We start from the raw sequence: 8,412 nt of genomic DNA, 5'->3' as shown, positions 1-8,412 counted from the left end.
GTGCCACATGGCACAATAAGAGAGGTCGGACAATTTTTTGCAAACGGTCTAGATACAAGTTGGACAATTGTATTGTACAATCGATTGCATTTAATGTAGTTAACTTGCATTATCTATGGCATATTTTGCTGGCTATTTATTTGGCCCAGTCTCCACACACTTTGTTAGTTTTGATATTAGGTTTCCAAGCTGTTGATCGTGGAGATTGCCCTCGGGGTTCACAAAGTGTGAGATCTTCGAGGTACATATATACACATATATACTCTTTGCATCCTTGTACATATCTGTATCCTTATACAACATTCTTCACTGTAGATTTTTTGCATTTCACTATCTCTTTCTCTCTCTCTTCTTGCTCAGTTCACTCTTTGCCTTGGTTATACACTTCCATATTGCTTCACTATGACATGGTATTAGAGCATTGAAGGACGGATGGACCTACCTGAAGAGGGGTTTTTAGTGTGACACAAGGGTGCATTTTCAGTGTCGTTCAAGGGCGAGCAAGAGAGCTACACACCAAAACAAGATCGAGGTGAGCGTGAGTGTGCAAGAAAGGATTAGATTTGCTGAAGCTGTTACTAATTTTTGCTATTTGAGAAGGAAAAATTTTGAATTTCGGGCCTTCAAGTGTAGACTTTACCTTTTCACCGCCTCCAGTGGGTAAAGGAGCAGGATGAGTGGCAGAGTCTTAGTAGACTACATTCACACAGTTAGAGGGGGGTGTTTTTTGTGTTTTGTGCAAGCATTGTAGGTAAATATGTCTTCTTAGGCAGGGACAGAGTTACAGGCGATCATGGACCAGAAGGTGTCCATGTTACTGACTCTTCCATTAGATCAAAAGCTCGATGGTGAGAACTATCGTATCTAGCGGGCTATGATGCTTGCCATTTTGGACTCTTATGACTTGGCATAGCTTATTACGGAGGTTATATATCGTTCTTCTTTGCAAGATGAGTCTAGACTCTCTTCAAGTGAAAAATTGGAGTTGGCAAAGGCTCAGGCACACTGGGACACATGGGCTTATTTCTTGAAATTGAAGCCAGAGGCTTTCTCTAACTTTATGGATTGGTTGCTCTTTGAGGAGAGGCCGAAAACTCGAGACCTTATGATCGAATAAGGGCGGAGAATTTGTTTCTAATGAGAACCAAGAGTTTGCCAATGTAAATACCCCTAAAGAGAATGGCATATTGGAGTGGAAGAGTAGCAATGTGATCGAGATGACCCATACCATGATGGAGCATCGACAAACACCTCAATGCCTATGGGACGAGGCTATAGCTATTGCAGTCCACATTCTTAATCAATCCCCTACTTCCATTGTTGTTGGTATGGTCCCTGATGATGAGGTATTATGGATCTAAGCCAGATGTTTCTTATTTTAGGGTTTTTGGGTGTGACGCTTATATTCACATCTCAAAAACATAGTATGAAAAATTTGAAGCGACTTTCAAAAGGCAGGTGCTTATGGTGTGTTTGTGGGCTATAGCTTGTAGTCTTAAGGTTACTGATTGTATGATCTCGTTAAGCGGGATGTCTACACTAGCCGGGATGCTTAGTTCGTGGAAGTTCTAGTCTCAGAGAGGGGTGAGGAACACCTTGTTCTTGGAGATCTCAATGATAATTGGATGCCAGTATGACTGTTTCTTTGGAGCATGTGCCTCTTGAGGACTCTTCTTCGGATGAGGAGCTTAGTTCTCAGCTATCAGACTCATTGATTGAGCCCTAACAATTAATGTACCTTCTAGAGACTTTAGCTGATGGAGCATGACAAGGCGAGCTTTGGCCTCCTCCCCATTGGGATCATGACACTTTTTGTGATGCAAGGATTGAGGGGGTCCTTGAGGAGTGGTAGCTTGCAGGATGGCCCGCGGCATTTTCAAAGAACTAGGCACACCTCACGGAGCTTGTGTACACTAATTACTATTTGATGACTTGTGCCATGCAAAATCGAGAGGCCACCTCCTTGAAGGAGACTTTACAACATGATCATTGACAGAGAGCGTTGGAGCAAGAGAGCTAGAGAGTCGATTGAGAGGAATGCCACTTGGTGCCTTTGTGCCGAAGCCTTCTCATAAGAAGATCATTAGTGTCAAATGGGTCTTCAAAACCAAGTACCGCAATGATGGCATGTTGGATAAGCACAAGGCCCACCTTGTTGGTAAGGTTTTACATAGCAACTGGAATTTATTTTTGTGATACTTTTGCCCCTATGGCTTGGATGGCTACTATTCGTGTAGTTCTTGCCTTGGCTAGCCATAGGAGATGGTTGGTCTATTAGCAAAGCAGCTGGATGTGAAGTCTGCCTTCTTAAATAGGGAGTTGAAGGAGGGGATCTATGTTGAGAAGCCTCTAGGATTTGGTTCTTTTGATGGTAAGGTGTACAAAATGAGCTTGACCAATAGTATCTTCAAAACAAGTGGGCTCAACATTCTCAAACACTTTTACCATATAAGCATAATGGTGAGCTGCATAACCTTCAAAATCAAATCTTTTAATAGGATATCTAACCCTGTTAGACCTATGTACCACTAGATCATTTAGTGAAGCCTTTACATTACCATGTGCTCTCAATACACTGCGTCATGTGACTGAAGGAATACTAATCTCATCATCTAAACTCTTGAAACCACTAGAATCTCCATCAAACCCCAAATGACTGGTAGATGCATTTTTACCATCATCTAATACTTTCTTATTTCCTTTGTCTTTACCTGAATACTTGTAGATATACGTGAAGATGTGGGGATGCTTCTTACTCTCCCAGACCAAGGGTAAGTATAGATGTAGTACTAGATTATTTTTTTGGTCCACTAAGGCCCCATGATACTTGCTTTTCTTTTTACACATAACTATCATGATTATCATCGAATGAATCACTACTGGATATATACCAACTTCTCATCTCATCAAATATAATATCCTTGCTTTTCTTTATGCACATAACTATCATCATCATCCAATGTATTAGCACACTAGATGCATACCAACTGCTCATCTCATAAAAAATAACATCTATGCTCACTTTGAATTTACCTATGACAAGGTTATAATGACAATACCCTTTTTGCTCTAAGTGTATCTAATAAAAATACATTTTTCAACCTTTAGATCAAGCTTCTTTCACAACTCATTTGGCATATGAGCATACGCAATACAACCAAACACTTTGACACATTGGGCTTCTTGCTTATAAAGCATTCTTCTATGGTCATTCCTTGAACTACAACTTTTGATATTCTGTTCATAATATAGACATAAGCATAAATAGCTTCAAACCAAAAACGTCTTGGAAAAATATTTTTAGCCCATAAATGCCCATGCAACTTCTATAATATGCCTATTTTTTCCTTTTGCAACCCCATTTTGCTGTAGGGTATACCTACAAGTAAAATTTCTCTTTATCCCATGATATCTAAAGAAGTCAAAGAACTCATTAGAAAGGTACTCTATCCCTCCATCATCTAACCTCAAGTACTTAACTTTCAAGCTTGTTTTTGTTTTAACAATTGCCTTGAAAGCTTATGAAGTGCTTAAACAAAGCACTCATTTCCTTCATGAAATACATCTAAAAATTTCTTCAATAATCATCAAGAAATGTAGCAAAATATTTACTTCCACCAAGAGATATGTTTTATGTAGGCATTGTCAAGCATTTTTTTGAACTAGAACCACTGCGACTTATGCGTAACAGGCTGCTCCTTGAGGAGAATAGCATCTTACAATCTCCAACTGTTGTCTAGCCCTCTCAGTACGTTTTGCTTTTTGTATTTCGGCTTGATGGTCCTTGTCAGAGGACATAAACCAACTATTTGGTCCCTAAAAACCCTTGATTCGAGAACCACCACTTGTTGGTGGCTCTTGGCAAACACACCACTGATGGGACCTAAAATGGGCCGGCACTGGCTATGGCACTAGCCGGACCTCATGCATATAACAAACAACCCCACCACACAGTCTCACATGCCAGGAGCGTTTAAAACTCACTTTGCACTAAATGATTATGACGATTTTGCGTTTGTATCCAATACGTAGTTCAACGTTCACCTTCCCTTCTCCTCAGAGGGAGATCCCATAACATATAGGCATAATGCCTCGTAATACACACATAGGGAAGCACCTCTTGGTTGATTGCCGCGGCTCCACTGCGACTCTCCTACACCTCAAGGATTGGCCCCAAGATGCGTCGTTGACACATATAACATTCGCACAAACTCCACTATTTCATAATTTAGCGTTCCAGGAGATTTTGATTTGCCTCACAAAACTTTTCCCAACGGAAGCACCCGTCTAATTGACAAATTAGGTTTCATGTCCTCTCAACGTTGGTCAAAGTTTATCAATCAATTGCAATGCATTCCAGGAGATACCACGTGACATGCTTGATGCAAGGTGTATGACGATTGTGCACAACCATTTTACGATTAAAAAACCAGCCATGTGAGGGTGCGAAAAACAACCCTTTCATGAATTTTAACTAGGCATTACGTGCTGTGCTGCTTTAGGGACTAGCACTGGAACTTTCGTGCTACTAGTCGCCTATATTTAGTTATGGAACGATCCCTAAATACTATGCACAAAGAGGAAAATTAGAATTTGTATATTTTCAGCAATTAGATCGTCGCACAAACTTCATCCCCCCCTTACCGTTTAGGTGTTGCTGTGTTGCATAGGTGTAAATGGTTGTCTTGTGTCATTTTTGTATGTAAAAATAATAAACACATACTATAACACAAAGGACGAGGACAAATTGAGGCTTGATCTCATGATTTAACCTTGCCAAACATTCACGCACATAAATCTTATTTTTTCATATTTTTTGAGTGTGAAAATCCCATTTTTTTATTTTTTACTATTTTTTACTATTTATTATTCATGAAAAATAGGTATTTTTTGATTTATTTGTGTTGGATTATTATTTTGATCGAAACTTAACATTTTCTTTGATTTTATTCCATTTCCACTCCTTTTTTCCAACTCAAAATCGGTAAAACTACTAATTTCCATTGAAAAATGACATTTTGCGGGTTTTAAAAAATTAATAACGATTCTAAATCATTACGGGTTCTGCATTTTTGTGGTTGTAGTCCTCAAACATGATGTAAACAAGATTCAAACAAACATTCATCACATATGAACAACATTTGGACCATGAAACAACAAAAACAAGCAAATTTCTTCATAAAATTGGAGCATACCGCGTGTTTTGCGTGTTGCGGCTTTTTTAATAATTATTCCGGGCAGTCCACAGACCGAACAACAAACATTCTTCAGTGCTGAATCTCTTTCCTCAGCCTCCTCTTCATCTTGGAGCAATTCGATCACATTCGGACAAGCATCCTTTAGGCCCTCTTCTTCTTGATTTCTTACATGCAAACCACCACTTAGAGGAGAGAGATGGAGGAAAGAGAAAGACTAGATTCTGATCTCCCTGATCGTGCAGCCATTTGATGGGCGAAGGTAGGTGATAGGAAGCGTGGAAAGTCTTCAGTTTGCTGATGTCTTCAGATGGTATGGGTATGTGGAGGTTCTCCTATGGCTATGGAGCGGCCCCCCCCCCCCCCCCTTCATTGCAAAAATTTTTGGGGGCCAAAGGGGCCCCCTAAGGGTCACACCGTTTGGACTCTCCTAAAGTCCTTTCCCACTTGGCATTTTGGCCTTTGGCCTTCTAGGCACCCCCTCTCCCACGTCCGGTACCTGAATCGTGGTCTAAAAAATCTTGGGCGTCCATCTTGAAGTCTTCCATTGTTGGGCATCTCCAAGGGTCTCATCTGCCATGCCAAAAAATTATGAAAATTCTGCGACCGCTGTCAAGTGGCTCTTTTAAGCACTTCCGAGCATTGCCGCTTAAAATCGTACTGATTGCCACTGCCGCCTTTGACGAAGTCTATTTTTCCCTTGAAATTCGTAAATTTTGACTATTTTTAAGCACTTCTCCGCATCAAAAGTCATCTGTCAGTTATTGATCCCGTAATGTTTTCTTAGATGTCCATTGCACATCTATTTTAGCGTAGTGAGTAGCTGCATTAGGTTGCTACTGTTGGATGTTTTGCTTTGGCTTGGGTGACAAAGGTTCTTGGTTGTTGCGAGACATTAGCTATTTTGAAGGACTAGCAACTTCCATGGATTGGTGCTTGTCAACACTCGAGGGATCTATATTTACCTTCCTTGGACTTTCTATTTTAACATGAGTAGCATCACTAGGTAGTGATTGTTTTGTGTTCTCCTTTTTTGACTCAGTGTTGACTGCTCAATCATTGCTAGTTCCTATTGTGGATTAGTAACTGCTTCATACTATTGCACTTGCAAAATTGTGGATATGGGCATCTCAAGTCACTAACTTGTTAATTTGTATCTCCACAAGTATCTTGGTCTGATACCCAAATTTGTGTTTGGGTATCTTTCTCTTTATTTTGTATTTTGATGGTCTTGGGCTGTGGTCAGGGCTATGGTCAGTGGAGGTGGCTTTGTGGGCCGTTTTGGCACAACCAAATCCAAAAATTTCTGGCATAAACCCTTGAGCATGTAGCAACACTTTAGGAACCCATCCTGACATTGTGCTAGCTCTCTAGTGATACTTCTAATTATATACCCTAGGTATCCTATTCCTTCTAGATGAATTTCTCTTTCTAATAGCTTGAGAAGCTATTGCAATGGTCCTAACCACCTTGGGCTTTATTTTGCTACTAGGAGGATTCACACTAAGTGGTTCTCTCTTATCTGCATGTGCCTTGAGTAGCTCCTTCAAAACTCTCTAGTTGTCCTCACTAGGTTTTTAATTTGACTCGAAGATGGGTTGCTTGCCCTTCCTTAAAGAAGAGACAAGGTTCCTTTTGCTAAAAGTAGTGAGAATCTCAACTTTTGGTAAGCTCAAATGTATTTGATGTGCTTCATAGTCCACAATACATGTGGTCACATGCTTGAAAGTTCTTCCAAGAAGAACCTCTCTATCCATATCTTCCTGATTTGGAAGCACATAAAAAACAATGGGAAGGTTCGCAGTCTCTATAGTTTGAAGAATCCTAGGAGGGAAGAAGGCGATACTCCATAAGGTTTGATGAATGCATTTTTATTGGGACTAATTCATGTTGACCAATAGCAGTCCATACATCATAAGTTACGATGTTGTAATCAGAACCTTCATCAATGAAAGCATCAATGATGAGTTCTCACTTGACAGTTAGTTGTTTGTGTTGAGAAATGTGCAATCACATCCACCATAGCCTCTTATTTTGGAACAAACAGGGCAAAGAAACAGATTGCAAATAAAGCCTTAGATTAGGTCAAGTATGTATGGTTTATTAAAACCACAGTTGGTGAATACCATGGTCACTTTCCACCTTTCTCCACCTACCAATACCACCTATTGTAAGCCTATAAAAGGCACTCATCCCCACACTCATTCCATCAATTATTATCATTTAGTTGTACTTGCATTATGTTTGGATAATATTAGTTATTCTTCTTTATCAATGCATTTGCCTCATTATTATGATTGTCTATTTGCTCATTAGCGATCCTCCATAGCATGCATTCTCAATATTTTAACATGGTATCAGATCGGGTTTTAAGTTAGTGAGTCATCAGGCCACTAATTGAGTCATTCTAGTTTGAATTTTTGGCTCCCTCCACTTTTCCATGAATCTCCTACTTTATTATCTCACTCATTGGAGTCCTCAAGTCTTTGCTATTGGGAATTACTTAGTCTTCAGCAACCACAGCCTTATTTCAGCAAGCATTCAAGTAATTGACCATCAAGGAGGGGAGATCTTGACAAGATTTGCAAGCATTTCAAGAATATACAAACACAGTGTCCATTGACACTCATCTAGTGTTTTAGCACCTATGTTATCTAACACAATCAGCCTTGCCCTTGATCAAACCTAGGTTTTTGTACTACTCTAGCATCAAATCAAGGAGAGGAAGACTCGGACTTGCAAGACTTTGAAGATCCCAAGTGCAAAGGGCATACTAGTCACCAAATCACCTAGTATCTCTTGATACTAATCACCAAGTGCTTCTTGGCACTTGTGCTCAACTGAAATTTGAATTGTTTGGAGCTTATTTGCTGCTAACCTTGCAATATCAACATGGGCAAGGACTCACCAACATTCGGATTCAATGGTGTTGGATTCCATACATGGCAAACTAGGATCAAACTGATCCTAATGAAGAAAGGCTTGTGGTCAATCACAAGTGGTCAAGAGAATAAACCAAGGGAAGCTACACTTTCAGTCGTAGGGGATAAAAATGATGGTAAGGCTCAAGCTATTATCAAGCTCAAACTTGATGACAGCTACATTCATCATGTTGATAATTGTGAAACCTCTTACATGACATCAGATCGATTAGAAACCCTGTTTGGAGCTCATTCAAAATCCTCCACATATGGCTTACTGATTGAAATTTTTAGAC

The sequence above is a fragment of the Lygodium microphyllum genome, chromosome 9 (genome assembly GCF_053477565.2).
Source record: "Lygodium microphyllum isolate KBCC chromosome 9, Lygodium_microphyllum_v1.1.10, whole genome shotgun sequence".
Lineage (NCBI taxonomy): Eukaryota > Viridiplantae > Streptophyta > Polypodiopsida > Schizaeales > Lygodiaceae > Lygodium > Lygodium microphyllum.
Note: the sequence above shows the minus strand (reverse complement) of the source record.